Below are 17388 nucleotides of genomic sequence, written 5' to 3' on the forward strand. Positions count from 1 at the left end.
GTGGCTCCCTGGTTTTTACCCACAGGGCATTTAAACCTGCCGTCATGGGAGAAGTTAGGCGGGGACCTCGCCTCGGCGGAATTGGGAGGCGATATTTCGCCGGCTATTCGCCCCCTGTGGGAAATGATACATGCGTGTCTTGAAGCGGAGGGGAAGGGGTTCCCGCCGGCAGTTAGAGACGCGGAAATCATGGACGCACGCAAGGCTTTTGAGCAGGCAAAATCGAAATGCTCTCGGGAGGGATCTGTCCAGGGGGAGAAGATCCAGGAAAAGATAGAGGACACCCAAGCTCTGGAGTCCTCCGACTCCGATAGCGAGGAGGAACCAAAAGGTGGGGCAGAAAGCCGAGAGGCCCAAAACCCCTATGCTGAGTTGCGCCGCAAATTGTGTGTGTGCGCCGCTCGAAAAAAGCAGAGAGAGGAGAAAGGACCCCCGAGCTCCCACTGGTGGGGAGGAGGTAGAGAGCCATCCGCTCCGCCCTGGAGCTCTTTTCCAAGAGTGGTTCCCCGCCGAGAGACCGCTACAGGGGACCCTCCTTTCTCTCAGCCGGCACAGGAAGTGACGCCCCGTTCCACTCTGTCGCGACCGCCGTCCTATGATGTCGCGGAGCGGGGCGGACGGTATTTTCATGGGCGGCTGTGGAGGGGTAAACGATGGCCTGGAGGGGATCCACCGATGCAAGGAATAGATTACGGTCCTTATAGAGTATATCCTGTGCAAATAGCCCCGGGTCAAGGGCGCAATGTGTGGGAATCCTTTGAGATAAAGCAGATCAAAGAGCTTAACAGTGCTGTCACTTCCTTCGGTCCTACTGCACCCTATACCATAGCTATGCTAGAAAACTTGTCTTCTGGGCCACTCACCCCAGTGGACTGGACCCAGTTGGCAAAAGCATGTCTACCCTCAGGCAGCTACTTAGACTGGCGAGCATGGTACGTAGAGTTCTCTGCCGAGCAGGCTGAGAAAAACGCCGGTCGAGGAAACGGGGGCTGGGGATTTAGCTCAGCGGCATAAGCGCCTGCCTTGTAAGCAGGCAATCGCGAGTTCGATCCCTGGTACCGATAAAATAAATAAATAAAAATAAATAAATAAATAAATAAATTAAATTAAATAAAAAACAAAAAGGGGGAGTAAGCCAAGGCCTGCCTCCAAAGGCGCGGTTATCTATGGCATTATTCACATACAATTTTTTAAACTTAAACAGTGAAAATTGCTCCCCAGCTATGGCACATTGTACCCCATCCCCAAAAAATAAAGGATGGGTTAGATGGAAAGATGTCCTGACGGGACAATGGATGGGCCCGGATCTGGTGGTTAGCTGGAACCGAGGCGCGGTTTGTGTTTTTCCGCAGGAACCGGGACGAGAACCACTGTGGGTCCCAGAGAGGTTGACGCGACAAGTCCCTCGACTGAAGATCAGGCCTGTTCCACCAGAGGCCAACCGCAGACCCAACAACAAAATGAGCCCTAAAAGAACTGCAGGACAATCCCTTTTTGGGGGGCCTGGAACGGCTTGACCCTTGTTAGGCCCTCTATGCTCCTTGTTCTTGCTCCTGCTTATAGGACCATGCTTGCTCCGATGGGTCACATCGTTCATTAATGGACGCCTTGCGGCGGCACGTCGTCAGGTCCGCATGGTTGCCCATGCTGCTCTGGCAGCAGTCCAGAACGGGCAAAACGACCCCCAGGCATACACATGGCTCGCTCACATGGCCTACGACCGCGTTTAAAAGTGACAGGCTTCCCACATTCTCCTCCCTAGACAACAACACACAGCAGGGTAGGTGAGTCAATGACGGGTAAGAGCATGCCTCCCCAGCACGACTCGACCTAAGCCAGGCCCTACCCCATATTGCACGAAAGCCGCTGGATTACTAGAATCTGCCCAGATCTAGATGCCTCTCCGAGGGGATCACACGGAGGGGCATGAGTGCATGCCTATGTGCATCCAGGTTCCGTCCAGTTCACTCCTGGCCCTGAAAAAAGGACGAGGGTCTCAAGGCCTTGGCGGACCCGGGGGCGGCCGACCAGGGTCTAAGCCAAGGGCCTACGGTGGGCCTCAACACAGGGCATAGGCCTCTACACTCTATCCAGGACGGGCTGCGATGCATGTATTCATTTAAAATAAAATAGGGGGAGATGTTGGGAGCCACGGCTGAGCCCGGTCACCTTACTTGGCGGACGTGAGGCCTGTAGGAAAGAGCAAAGCCTGAGCTAGATTGCCCCTCCCATCGAGTGAGCCAAGTTGGCGCCTGCTTCCTGCCCCCTGATTGCCCTGGCGACTTAAACAGCCCACGCAATAGATTGGTCTACCTAGCAACCAATGATGATGACCAATCAGCTCATTGCCTGATGTTGCCCTATTGGACAATGAGTCCGTATATGTGTGTGTGACCCACCCTGCTAGAGAGAGAGATAGAGAAGAGAGATAGAGAAAGTCCACCGGTGAGAAAGGACTGGTGGCAGAGCGGAGGCCTCGCGGGGCCCACGCGGAGACAAATAAAGACAACGTTGCACACCGTCAGAATCTGTCGTGTGTTTTTCCTGCCAGCCGGGAGCGACACCGACAACTAACCCTAAGTGTAATCCTAACACTAACACTAACCTCTAACACGAACCCTAGCACTAAGCGTAATCCTAACCCTAAACCTAACCACTAACGCTAATTCTAACACTTACACTATCCCTAATCCTAATGCTAACCGTAAACCTAACCCTGAACCTAAGCTTTAACACTAACCCTAACCCTAGCACTAACCCTATCCCTATCGCTAACCCTAATCCTAAACCGAACCCTAAACCTAACCCTAACCCTAACCCTAACCCTATCGCTAACACCTAACCCCAACCCTAACCCTAACTCTAAATCTAACCCTAACTCTAACCCTAACCCTATCCCTAACCCTAACCCTAAACCTAATTGTAACCGTAATCCTAACCGTAACCCAAAACCTAAACCTAACCCTCTCCGTAAAACCTAATTCCTAACCCTAACCTTATTCATAACCCTAACCCTAAGCGTAACCCTTATGCTAACCCTAACACTAACACTAAGCCTAAACTGAATCATAAGCCTAAAGTCTAACCCTAAACCTAACACTAACCCTAAACCTAACACTTACACTAACACTAACCCTAAACTCTAACCATAACCCTAACACTAACCATAGTCTTTAACTCTAACTGAAACCCTAACCCTAACCCTAAACCTAACGGTAACCTCTAATCATAACTGTAACCCTAACCCTAAATCTAACCATAACCGTTACCCTGTCCATAACACAGAACCCCTAAACCTAACCCTAACCCTAACCCAAAAGTCTAATCCTAACCCTAACCCTAACACTAACACTAACCTTAACCTCTAACACTAATCCTAATCCTAAACCTATCACTAAACCTAATCCTAATCCTAACACTAAACCTAAATTCTAAACCTAACCCTAACCCTAACCCTAACGCGAAACTAAATTTAATCCTAACCCTAACCATAACTCTAAGCCTAGCCCTAAGCCTAGCCCTAACCCTAACTCTAACCCTAACCCTAAACCTAAGCTTTAAACCTAACCCTAACCATAACATGAACCATAACTTCTAAGCCTCACCCTAACCCTAACCCTAACCCTAGCCACAAATTCTATCACTAAACCTAATGCTAACCTCTATTACCCTAACCCTAACCCTAACCCTATCCCTAACACTAACACTAACCCTAACCCTAACCCTAAGTCTAAGCTTTAACCCTAAACTTAACACAAACCTAACGCTAACCTCTAACACTAACCCTAAGCCTAACCCTAAACCTAACAATAACCATAAGCCTAAACTCTAGCATTAACACTAACCCAAACGCTAAACCTATCACTAACATCTAACCATAACCCTAACGCTAAGCCTAACCTACACGTAACTCTAACCCTAACTGTAACCCTAAGGCTAAACCCAACCGTTTCCATAACACCTAACCCTAACACCTAATCCCTAAGCCCTAACACTAACACTAACACTAACTCTAACAATAACCCTAAACACTAATCCTAAACCTAACACTATCACTAAACCCAAACCTAACCATAAACCTAACTGAACCCTAACCCTAACCCTAGGGCTAACCCTAAACCTAATTGTAACACTAACCCTAACCCTAATCTGAAGCCTACCGTTAACCCTCTCCCTAATACCTAACCCCTAAGCCTAACCCTAACCCTAACCCTAACCCTAACACTAACACTAACACTAACCCTAAGCACAACCCTAATTTCTAACCATAACACTTAACCTAACCCTAATACTAAACTCTAACCCAAACCCTAACCCTAACATGAAACCTAACCCTAACACTAACCCTAACCATAACCCTAACTAACCCTAAACCTCAACCTAACCCTAACCCTAAAAATAGCCCTAACCTCACCCTAAACGCTAACCCTAACCTTAACCCTAGCCCTAAACCTAACCTTAAACCTAAACCTAACATTATCCCTCACCCTAAACCTAACCCTAAACCTAACAGTAACACTAAACCTAACACTAACACTAACGCTAACTCTATCCATAACCCTTAACAATAACCCTAACCCTAAAGATAACCCCTATCCCTAACCCTAACAATAACCCTAACCCTAAAGCTAATCATAAACCAAAACCTAACCATAACCCGAAGCCTAACCAAAACCCTCTCCCTAGCACCTAAAGCTTAACCCTAACCCTAAACCTAACCCTAAACCTAAATTCTAATCATAAGCTTAAACCTAACACTAACCCTAAACCTAACCCTAACCCTAAACTCTAACCCAACCCTAAACCTAACCCTCATTGCAATCTTATCCCTAACAGCAAATCCTTAAACCTAACACTAACCCTAAGCCTAAAACTAACCATAAATTTAACGCAAACACTAACCCTAACCTAATCGTAACCCTAAACCTAACCGTAACCCAAAGCCTAACCCTAAAATAATTGCTATCACCTAACTCCTAAACCTAACCCTAACCTTAATCCTAATCCACACACTAACCCTAATCATAACACTAAACCTATTCCTAAAGCTACCCTAACTCTAATCTTAACCTTATCCCTTACACTAACCCTACCCCTAAACCTACCCCATACCTCTAACCCTAAACCTAACCCTAACCCTAAGCCTAATCCTAACACTAACCTAATCGTAACCATAACCCTAACACTAACAGTAATCCTAACCCTAACCCTAACACTAACACTAACCATAACCCGAAGCCTAAGCCTAACAATTTCCCTAAACCTAACACTAACACTAACACTAAACCTAACACTAAACCTAAGCTTTAACTCTAGCCCTAAACCTAAACATAACCTCTAAGTCTAACTCTAACCCTAACACTAACACTAACCTAACTCTAACCTAAACCATAGCCCTAACCCTAATACTATCCCTAACCCTAACCCTAACCCTAACCCCAACACTATCATTAACACCTAACCCCTAAACCTAACCCTAACTCTAACCCTAAAACTAAACCTAAGTTTTAACGGTAACCCTACCCCTAACCTTAACCATAACCTATAAGCCTAACCCTAACATTAACCCTCAACACAAACACTTCCCTTAAACCTAACGCTAACCTCTAACCACAACCCTAACCATAACCTTAACCTTAACTCTAACACTAACCCTAACCATAAACTCTAACCATAACACTAACCCTAACCATAACCTTAACCTTAGCCCTAACATCTAACCCTAACCCTAACTCTAAATCTATACCTAACCTTAAACCTAACACTGAACCAAATTCTAACCCTAACACTAACCCTAAAACTAAACCTAAACCTAACCCAAACCCTAACCCTAACCCTAACCCAAACACTAAACCTAACACTATTCCTAAACCTAAACCTCACCATAAACCTAAACCGTATCCTAAACCTAACCCTAACCCTATCCCTATCCCTAACACCTAAACCCAACCCAAAGCCTTAACCTAATCCTAAAACTAAAACAAAAACTAACCCTAACGCTAACCCCAACCCCAAGCCTAACCCTAAACATAATCATAACCCTAATGCTAACCGTAACCCGAAGCCTAATCTAACCCTCTCCCTAACAACTAACCACTAACCCTAAACCTAACACAAAACCTAAACCTAAAGGTAATCATAATGCTAACCCTAACCTAACACTAACCCTAACCATAATCCTAACCCTAACCCTAATCATACCGCTAAAACTTAACTCCTAACCCTAACACTATCTCTAACCCTAAAACATATCGTAAAGCTAACACTAACCCTAACACTAACCCTAACCCTAATCCTATCCCTAACACTTAACCCCTAAATGCAAAACTAAACCTAAACGTAAAACTAACCGTAAACCTAAACCTAACGCTAACCCTAACCCTGAATCTAATCGTAACCTTAACACTAATTGTAACCCGAAGCCTCACCCTAACCCACTCCCTAACATATAACACCTAACACTAACCCTAACCCTAACGGTAACCATAAACCTAACCCTACACATAACACTAATTTATAATCCTAACATTAACCCTAACCCTAACCCCAACCCTAACCCTAAACTTTAACCCTAAACTTAACACAAACACTAACACTAAACCTCAAGCTACCACTAACCCTAAACTCTATCGCTAACACTATCCCTAACCCTAACATCAACCTTTGACTCTAACCCTAAACCTAACTTTAACCATAAACCTAACACTAACCCCTAACCATAACACTAAAGCTAACACTACCCTAACCATAACTCTAAGCCTAAATTCTAACCATAACCAAAATCCTAACTCTACCCCTAACCCTGATTCTAAACTCTAACCCTAAACCTAACACTAACCCTAACCCTAATTGTAACCCTAGCCCTAACAGTAACACGAAGCCTAACCCTAACACTCTCCCTAACACCTAACCCCTAAAGCTAACACTAACCCTAACACTCTCCCTAACACCTAAGCCTTAACCCTAACCACAAACTCTAACCCAAAACCTAACCTTGACCGTAACACTAAACCAAATACTAACCCTAAACATAAAACTAACCCTAAACCTAACATTAATCCCTAACCTAAACAATAACACTACCCTTTAAACCAACCCTAAACCTGAAAGTAATACCTAACACTCTCCCAACACCTAAACCTTAACGCTAACCCTAAACCTAAACTTAACCTAACCCTAACCGTAACTGTAATTCTAAACATAACCCTAACCCTAAATTCTAATCCTAATCCTAACCCTAACACTAACCCTAACCCTAACCCTAAACTCTAACCCAAAACCTAAACCTAACTGTAACACTAAACCAAAACCTAAACCTAAACATAACCCTAACACTAACTCTAACATTAATCCCTAACCCAAACCCTAACACTACCCCTTAAACAAACCCTAAACCTTACAGTAATACCTAACCCTAACCCTAACACTACCATAACCCCAACCCTAAAGCTAACCCTAACCCTCACCCTGAGCCTAACACTAACCCTAACCCTAACCCTAAACTCTAAACATTACCAAAACACTAACGTTACCCCTATCCCTAATTCGAAATTCTAACCTTAATCCTAACACTAATCCTAAACTTGATCCTAACATTAACCCTAACAGTAACACGAGCCTAACCCTAACACTCTCCCTAACACCTAACACCTTGGCAAACCCTCAACCTAAACCTAAACCTAACCCTATCCTTAATCCTAACTTTAACCATAACACTGACACTAAACTCTAACCGTAACACTAACTCTAATACAAACCTAACCCTAACCCTAACCAATACTTCTAACCCTAACCCTAAACCTAACCCTTACCCTAACCCTAACCCTAACCCTAACCGCTAACACTAAACCTAACCCTAAAGCTATCCCTAAACCTAACCCTAAATTTAAACCTAACTTCTAACCCTAACCCTAACACTAACCCTAAACCTCAATGTACCCCTAACCCTAACCATAAAGCTAACACTTAACCATAACCATAACCCAAAGCCTAACATGACCCTAAACCTAACCCTAACCCTACGCCTAACCCTAATTCTATCCTTAACCCTAACACTAACCCGAAACCTAAACATAACTCTAAACCTAACCCAAACACTAACACTAACCCTACACATAACCCTAACACTAACCTCTAAACCTAACCCTCACCCTAACCATGATGCTAAACCTCAACCTAAGTTTTAACCCTAACCATAACTCTAACCCTAACACTAAACTCTACACCCAAACCTAACCCTTACACTGACAATAACCCTAAACCTAATACTAACCCTAAACTCTAACTGTAACACTAACACTAACCCTAACTAACCCTAGACATAAACCTAACACTAAAACTAACATTAATCCCTACCCCTAACCCCAACCCTACCCGTTAAACTAACACAAACACTGACCATATTACATAACCCTAACTCTAACCCGAAACCTACCAAAACCCTAAAACTAACTCTAACCCTAACTCATACCTCTAACACTAACCCTAACCCTAAATATAACACTAACACTAAACCTAACATTAATCCCTAACCCAAACCCAAACACTACCCATTAAACAATCCCTAAACCTGACAGTAATACCTGACCCTAACCCTAACTGTACCATAACGCAAACCTAAAGCTAACCCTAACCCTAACCCTGAAACTAACCCTAACCCTAACCCTAACCCTAACCCTAAACTCTAACTGTAAACAAAACACTAACACTACCCCTATCCCTAATTCTAAACTCTAACCTTAACCCTAACACTAAGCCTAAACCTAATCGTACCCGTAACCCTAACCGTATCACAAGCCTAAGCCTAGGTGTTAAGTCTCCCTAACACCAACCCCTAGCACTAATCCTAAACCTAAACCTAAACCTAACCCTAACCTTAATCCTAACTCTAACCATAACACTCACACTAAACTCTAACCATAACACTAACTCTAACCCTAAACCTAACACTATGCCTAAAACTAACACTAACCAATACCTCTAACCCCAACACTAAACCTAACCCTAACCCTAACCCTAACCTCTAACACTAAACCTAACCCTAAACCTATCCCTAAACATAACCCTAAAATTAAACCTAACTTCTAACCCTAACCCTAACACTAACCCTAAACTTCAATGTACCCCTAACCCTAACCATAACTCTAACACTTAACCATAACTGTAACCCAAAGCCTAACGTGACCCTAAACCTAACCCTAACCCTACACCTAACCCTAATTCTATCCTTAACCCTAACACTAACCCGAAACCTAAACCTAAACATAACTCTAAACCTAACCCAAACATTAAAACTAACACTAACACTAAACATAACCCTAACACTAACCTCTAAACCTAACCCTCACCCTAACCATGATGCTAAACCTCAACCTAAGATTTAACCCTAACCATAACACTAACCCTAACACTAAACTCTACACCTAAACCTAACCCTTACACTAAAAATAACCCTAAATCTAACACTAACCCTAAACTCTAACCGTAACACTAACACTAACCCTAACTAACCCTAGACATAAACCTAACCCTAAAACTAACATTAATCCCTACCCCTAACCCCAACCCTACCCGTAAAACTAACACTAACACTGATAGTAATACGTAACGTAACTCTAATCCAAAACCTACCAAAACCCTAAACCTAACCCTAACATTAACACTAACCAATATCTCTAACACTAACCCTAACCTTAAACATAACACTAACCCTAAACCTAATATTAATCCCTAACCCAAACCCTAACACTACCCGTTAAACAAACCCTAAACCTGACAGTAATACCTGACCCTAGCCCTAACAGTACCATAATCCAACCTTAAAGCTAACCCAAGCCCTAACCCTGAAACTAACTCTAACCCTAAAACTAACCCTAAACTCTAACAGTAAACAAACACTAATGCTACTCCTATCTCTAATTCTAAACTCTAACCTTAACCCTAACACTAACACTAAACCTAATCGTACCCTTAACCCTAACCATAACACAAGCCTAACCCTAGATGTTAACTCTCCCTAACACCTAACCCCTAACCCTAAACCTAAACCTAAACATAACCCTAAACTTAACCCTTACTCTAACCCTAACATTCACCCTAAACTCTAAACATAGCACTAACCCTAACCCTAACCCCAAAGCTAATCGTAACCCAAAACCTAAACATAACCCGAAGCATAATGAAAACCCTCTCCCTAACACCTAAAGATTAACCCTAGCCCTAAACCTAACCCTAACTGCAACCATAACCTTAACCCTAAACCTAAACTCTAACCCAACCCTAACCTAACCCTAACTGCAACCTTATCCTTAACACCTAACCCTTAAAACTAATGCTAACCCTAAGACTATAACTAACCATAAATCTAACGCAAACACTAACCATAACACTAACACTAACCTAATTGTAACCCTAACACTAACCGTAACCTGAAGCCTAACCCATAAATATATCCCTAACACCTAACCCCTAAACCTAACCCTAAACCTAACCCTAATCCTAACCCACACCCTAACCCTAACCCTAACCCTAACCCTAACCCTAACACTAACCTAATCATAACTGTAACCCTAACCATTACCTGAAGGCTAGGCAGAACCCTATCCCTAACCCTAACCCTAACCCTGACCCTAAACCTAACCCTAAACCTAAGGTTTAACCCTAAAACTAACCCTAACCATAACCTCTAAGCCTAACGCTAACCATAACCCTAACACTAACCCTAACACTAACACTAACCCTAACCCTAACCTAAACAATAACCCTAACACTAATACTATACCTAACCCTTACGCTAACCCTTACTCTAACACTTACCCTAACCGTAACCCTAACCCTAGCACTATCACTAACACCTAACCCCTAACCCTAATCTTAAACCTAACCCTAAAACTAACCCTAACCCTAACACTAACACAAAACCTGAACCTAAGTTGTCACGCTAACCCTAACCCTAACTTTAACCATAACCTCTAAGCCTAACCTTAACCCTAAACCTAAGCCTAACTTCTAACCATAACCCTAACCCTAACCCTAACCCTAACTTAACACTAACCCTAACCATAAACTCTAACCGTGACACTAACCCTAAACCAAACCCTAACATTAGCCCAAACATCTAACCCTAACCCAAACTCTAAGTCAAAACCTACCCTAACTCTAACACTAAACCAACTTCTAATCCTAACACTAACCCTAACCCTAAACCCTAACATGAACACTAACCCTAACCCTAACTCTAAACTCTAACCGAAACCAAAACCCTAACGCTACCCCTAACCCTAATTCTAAACTCTAACCACAACCCTAACACTAACACTAACCCTAAACCTAATTGTAACCCTATCCCTAACAGTAACACAAAGCATAACTCTAACACTCTCCCTAACACCTAATCCCTAACACTAACACGTACCCTAACACTCTCCCTAAAACCTAATCCCTAAACCTAACCCTAAACCTAAACCTAACCCTAACCCTAACCGTAACCCTAATCCTAAACATAACCCTAAACCTAAATTCTAATCCTAACCCTAACACCAACCCTAAGACTATCCCTAAACTCTAACCCAAATCCTAACGCTAATTGTAACACTAAAGATAACCCTAACCCTAAATATAACACTAACCCTAAACCTAACATTAATAGCTAACCCAAACCCTAACACTACCCCTTAAACAAACACTGAACCTGACAGTAATAACAAACCCTAACACTAACACTACCATAACCCCAACCCTAAATCTAACCCTAACCATAACCCTAAACTTAAACACAAAACTAAACCTAACGCTAACCTCTAACCATAACCCTAATCCTAACACTAACCCTAACCCTAAACTCTAACAGTAACTAAAACACTAACGCTACCACCAACCCTAATTCTAAATTCTAACCTTAACCCTAAGACTAACCCTAAACCTAATTGTAACTTTAACACTAACTGTAACATGAAGCCTAACCCTTACACTCTAGATAACACCTAACCCCTAAACCTAACCCTAACCCTAAACCTAAACCTAACCTTAACCCTAACACTAACCCTAAACTATAACCGTAACACTAAACCTAAGCCTATGCCTAAATCTAACCCTCACAAAAACCTCTAACGATAACCCTAAACCCAACGCTAACCCTAACACTAACCCTAACATGTAACACTAACCCTAACCCTAAAACTATCCCTAACCCTAAACTTGAACCTAACATTAAACCAGACTTCTAACACTAACCCTAACCCTAACCCTAAACCTCAACCGAAACCTAACCATAACAATAACCCTAACACTCACCATAACCGTAACCCAAAGCCTAAACATGACCCTAACAATAACCTTAACCCTAAGCCTAACCCTAATTCTATCCTTAACCCTAAGCCTAATGCTAAACCTCAACCTAAACCTAGCCCTAGTCATAACCCTAACACTAACCATAACCGTAACCCAAAGCCTAACCGTGACCCTAACCCTAACCCTAACGCTAAGCCTAACCTTAATTTTATGTTAAACATAACACTAACCCTAAACCTAAACAAAAATCTAAATGTAACCCAAACCCTAACACTAACACTAACCCTAAACATAACCCTAACACTAACCTCTAAACCTAACCCTAACCCTAAACGTGACTCTAAACCTAAACCTAAGATTTAAACCTAACCCTAAAACTAACCCTACCCATAACCTCTAAGCCTAACCCTAACCCTAACGCTAATGCTAAACTTTAAAACTAAACCTAACCCTAACACTAAAAATAACCCTAAACCTAACACTAACCCTAACCCTAACCGTACCCCTAACACTAACTCTATCCCTAATACGTAAAACCTAACCCTAACACTAACCCGAACCTGAAGCCTAACCATTACACTCTTCTTAACATGTAACACCTAACCCTAAACCTAAACCCCACCCTAACACTAACCATAACCATCTAAACCTAAACCTAAACCTAACTCTAACCCTAAAAATAACCCTAACCCTAAAATTTAACTCTAAACCTAACCCTAACACTAACACTAACACTAAACCTAACCCTAATCCTAAACTCTAACCCTAAACCTAACAGTAACCCTAACCTGAACCATAAACCTAACCCTAAACCTAACATTAATCCCTAACCCTAACCCTAACCCTACCCATTAAACTAACCCTAACACTGACCATAATACCTAACCTGAACCCTCACCGTAAACCTACCATAACACTATCCCTAAACCTAACCAGACCTTAAACTAACCCTAACCCTTACTTCTAACCCTACCCTAACCCTGACCCTAACCACAACCCTAACCTTAACACTAAACTTTATCACTAACCCTTATCACTAACCCTTACTCTATACCTACCATAACCCTAAAACTAAACCTAACACTAATCCTAACCCTAACCCTAACCATAACTCTAACCCTAACCCTAACCATAACCCTAACCCTAACCCTAACCCTAACACTAATCCTAACGCGGACCTCTAACCCTAAACATAACCCTAACCCTAATGTTAAACCTAAACTTAATTCTAAACCTAACACTAACCTCTAACACTAACACTAACCCTAACATTAAACCTAACACTAACACTAAACCAAACTACTAACCCTATGCTTAATCCTAACATTTAACTCTAACCCTGAGCATAACCCTAACCCTAAACCTAACGCTAACCTCTAACCTTAAGCCTAACCCTAACCCTAACCTTAGTGCTAATACCTAACACCTAACCCTAACCATAAGCCTTATCCTAACCCTAACCCTAACTTCTAATCCTAACACTACACCTAAACCTAACCCTAACCCTAATCCTAAACCAAAAACTAACCATAACACTAACTCTAACACCAAACCTAAACCTAACACTAATACAAACCCTAATCTTAACCCTTACATGAACACTAACTTCTAAACTTAACCCTAACATTAACTGTAATCCTAACCCTAAATTTAAACACAATCCCTAACACTATTGCTAAACCTAACACTAACACTAAATATAACACTAACCCTAACATTATCGCTAACACCTAAACCCTAACCCTAACACTAACTCTAAAAGTAACGCTAAATCTAATCCTAAACCTAACACTAAAACTAATCATAATGCTAACACGAACTCTAACCAAAAGCCTAACCCCAACCCTCTTCCTAACACCTAAACTCTAATCCTCACCCTAATCATAACCATAAACCTAACCCTAACTTTTACCCTAACACTAACGCTAACTCTAACACTAAACCTAACTCTAAATTTAACCCTAACACTAACCATAAACCCTAACTGTAAACCTAACACTATACCTAACCATAACCCTAACTGTAAACCTAACCCTAACCCTAACCCTATGCCTAACACCTAACGCCCAACCCTAAAGCTAAACCTAACCCTAAAACTAACACTAAAACTAACCTTAACACTAATCCTAACCCTAAACCTTATCCTAAAGCTAATTGTAACCATAACCATAACTGTAATCTGAAGCCTAACCTTAAGCCTCTCCCTAATCCCTAACCCCTAACCCTAACCCTAACGCTAACCCTATCCCTAACTGTAACCATAATCCTAACACTAACACCAACCCTAACTTTTAAATCTAACCCTAACACTGAAACTAACCATAACCCTATCCCTAAACCTAACATTAATCCCTTACAGTAACTCTAACTCTACCCATTAAACTAACCCGAAGCCTGACTGTAATACCTAAGCCTAACCCTAACCCTAACCCTGTCGCTAACACCTAACACCTAACCCTAACGCTAACCCCAGCTCTAAAACTAACCATAACACTAAACCTAACCATAAGCCTAAGCTTAAACCTAATCGTAACCCTAAACCTAACCGTAACCCGAAGCCTAACCCTAACCCTTTCCCTAACAACTAACACCTAACACTAACCCTAAACCTAGCCCTAACCCTAACCCTAACCCTAACACTAACCCCAACCCTAACGTTAACCCTAACCCTAAACCTAACAATAACACTAACCCTAACTCTAAACGCTAAACCTAAGCCTAACCCTAACCCTAAGGCTAACCGTATCCATCACACCTAACCCCTAACCCGAACCCTAACCCATATCTAACCCTAAAGCTAATTGTAACCCAAAACCTAACCATAACCTGAAGCCTAACCAAAAGCCTTTCCCTAACACCTAAAGTTTACCCTAGCAGTAAACCTAACCGTAACCATAACCTTAACCCTAAACCTAATCTTAAACTTAAATTCTAATCATAACCCTAACCCTAACACTAACCCTAAACCTAAACTCTAACCCTACCTTAACCCTAACCCTAACTGCAACCTTATCCCTAACACCAAACCCTTAAACCTAACACTAACCGTAACACTATATCTAACCATAAATCTAACACAAATGCTAACCCTAACACTAACCCTAACTTAATCGTAACCCTAAAACTAACGGTAACCTGAAGCCTAACCCGTAAACCTAAACCTAACACCTAACCCCTAAACCTAACCCTAACTCTAACCCTAATCCTAATCCACACCCTAACCCTAACCCTAACCATAACCCTAAGCCTGATCCTAACCCTAACAATAACCTAATCATAACCGTAACCCTAACCATTTCCAAAGCCTAAGCGTAACCCTATCCCTAACACCTAAATCTTAACCGTAGCCCTAAACCAAACGCTAACCCTAACCGTAACAATAACCTTAACCCTAAAATTAAATTCTAATCATAACCCTAACCCTAACAATAACCCTAAACCTAACCCTAAACATAAACTCTAACCCAACCCTAACCCTAACCCTAACTGCAACCTTATCCATACCACCTAGCCCTTAAACCTAACACTAACCATAACCCTATAACTCACCATGAATCTAAAAAAAAACGCTAACCCTTACACTAACCCTAACCTAATCGTAACCCTAACCCTAACTGTACCATGAAGCCTAAGCCTTAAACATATCCCTAACACCTAACCCCTAAACCTAACTGTAAACCAAATCTAATACTAATCCACATCCTAACCCTAACCCTAATCGTAACCCTACCCTAACACTAACCAAATCATAACCGTAACCCTAAACATAAACTGAAGCCTAAGTGTAACCCTATCCCAAACCCTAACCCTAACCCTTACCCTGACCCTAAACCTAACCCTAAACCTAAGCTTTAAAACTAACCCTAACCCTAACAGTAATCTTAAACATAAAGCTAACAGTAACCTCTAAACCTAAACCTAACCCTAACCTTGACCCTAAACCTAAACCTTAGCTTTAACCCCAACCCTAACACTAAGCCTAACCATAACCTCTAAGCCGAACAATAACATTAACACTAACGCTAAACTCTAAACCTAAACTTAACCCGAACACTAACAATAACCCTAAATCTCACACTAACCCTAAATTGTAACCCTAACATTAACACTAAACCTAACCCTAGCCATAAACTTAACACAAAACCTAACATTAATCCATAACCCTAAACCTAACCCTACCCACTAAACTAACACTAACACTGACCATAATACGTAAACCTAACCATAACCCTAAACCTAAATGTAACCCTAAACCTAACCCATACCTCTATCACTAACCCTAAACCTAATCCAAACCCTAAACCTAACCATAACCCTAACCCTAATCCTAACCCTAACACTAACCCATACATCGAACCCTGAACCTAATCCTAACACTAACCTTAAACCTAAACCTAATTCAAAACCTAAAACTAACCTCTAGCCTAACACTTACCCTAACCCTAACACTAAAACTAACACTAAAAAAACCTTCTAACCCTAACCTTAATCCTAACCTTTAACTCTAACCATAACACTATCCCTAACCCTAACCCTAAACCTAAACCTAACACTAACCCTAACACTATCACTAACACTTAACCCCTAATGCTAACCCTAACCCTAATGCTAAAACTAACCCTAAATTTAATGCTAACCCTAAACCTAAACCTAATCGTAACCCTAACCCTAACACAAATCCTAACCCTAACCCTCTTTCTAAAACCTAACCTCTAATCCTCACCCTAATCATAACCCTAATCCTAACCCTAACCCTCAGCCTAACCCTAACACTAACTCCAACCCTAACCTAATGGTAACCTTAAATTCTAACCCTAAACCTAACCATAACCCTAACCTTAACCCGAATACTAACCCTAAACCCTAACTCTAAACCTAACACTATCCCTAACCCTAACCCTAAGCATAAACCTAATGATAAACTTAACCCTATCCCTAACACCTAAGCCCTAACCCTAACACTAAACCTAACCCTAAAACTAACACTAAAACAAACCCTAAACCTAACACTAACCCTAAACCTAAGCCTTAAACTAAAGCTAATTGTAACCCAAAACTTAACCGTAACTGGAAGCCTAACTCTAACCCTCTCCCTAACAC

The sequence above is a fragment of the Cavia porcellus genome, unplaced genomic scaffold, assembly GCF_034190915.1.
Source record: "Cavia porcellus strain 051 isolate PalLab524CR breed Dunkin Hartley unplaced genomic scaffold, mCavPor4.1 scaffold_13, whole genome shotgun sequence".
Classification (NCBI taxonomy): Eukaryota; Metazoa; Chordata; class Mammalia; order Rodentia; family Caviidae; genus Cavia; species Cavia porcellus.